Source organism: Schistocerca serialis, chromosome 11 (assembly GCF_023864345.2).
Source record: "Schistocerca serialis cubense isolate TAMUIC-IGC-003099 chromosome 11, iqSchSeri2.2, whole genome shotgun sequence".
In the NCBI taxonomy this organism is placed as follows: Eukaryota; Metazoa; Arthropoda; class Insecta; order Orthoptera; family Acrididae; genus Schistocerca; species Schistocerca serialis.
This window is the reverse complement of record NC_064648.1, coordinates 182,069,764-182,070,789: the sequence shown is the minus strand read 5'-3', so window position 1 is coordinate 182,070,789 and position 1,026 is coordinate 182,069,764.

The following is a 1,026-nucleotide window of genomic DNA, read 5'->3' as shown; positions in this document are numbered from 1 at the left end:
TTTGCTCACCAAATTTAAATTAATTTTTGAATATGGCTTTCAAATAAATGATTGACACTACACTGTATGAAGGTTTATTAACAGAAAAGATAAATCTCGCCCAATATCCGTAAACAAAAAGGGGATTGGTGCATTATAGCAGTGAACATCTACACTAACTATCTGAAAATATTTGAGGGAATGTATTTACTATATAGTATTACTGAAAGTGTTGTTCAACTTGTAAGACAATATGTGCACTATCATTTGAAATGTGTTATTAAAAATATCCTGAAATCTTATTTTTACATTTATATCCACCTAACTTAAAAACTGTTAATAACAGGTCTATATAAATTTCTTTGAATTTCAAACTAATCCTGCATTACTGACCTAGAACAATTTCTTTATGTTTCTTATTAACCACTAACTTACTTTTGAAATTGCTAATATGTTACTCACAGTATTCCATTTAGGTAAAATAAGTGTTGTCTTAAGACTAACCTAAACTTAGCCAGAATGGCAGTGTAACTTTTTCAGTATAAATATTAAAATATTACAGCAATGGGTTAACTTGTCTATATTTTTACTATCAGAAGCATTCGGTAACTTTAACTACAGCATGTACCACAGTTGACTGCATTTCCGCTCACACATTCGTGATTTCAACATAAATTGTCAGATTATGAAGAGAAATAAAAATAGCAGTTACAATACAAAATGTGCATGACATTTACATGAAATAACCTTCAAATTTCACCATGTTTTGAAACAAGTATTCTTCAAAAAGGGTGGCCTACCTGTGAACCATCACCAGATTTTGTACGTGCTATTTCATTCTGGGCTAGGAAAGAGTATGGAGTACAAGCTAATTTCTTCCTCGAAGTATTTATACTTTTTCCCTCTCTACAATATTACATAAAATGTAGATACACCGTATGTATAAAAGCCTATTAAAACTCAGAGAAACAAATTAACGAAAGCAAATGAAGCACAAGGAAGAAACAAAGGTGATGGTAAAGCACAAATGTCAAATATGTACACAGG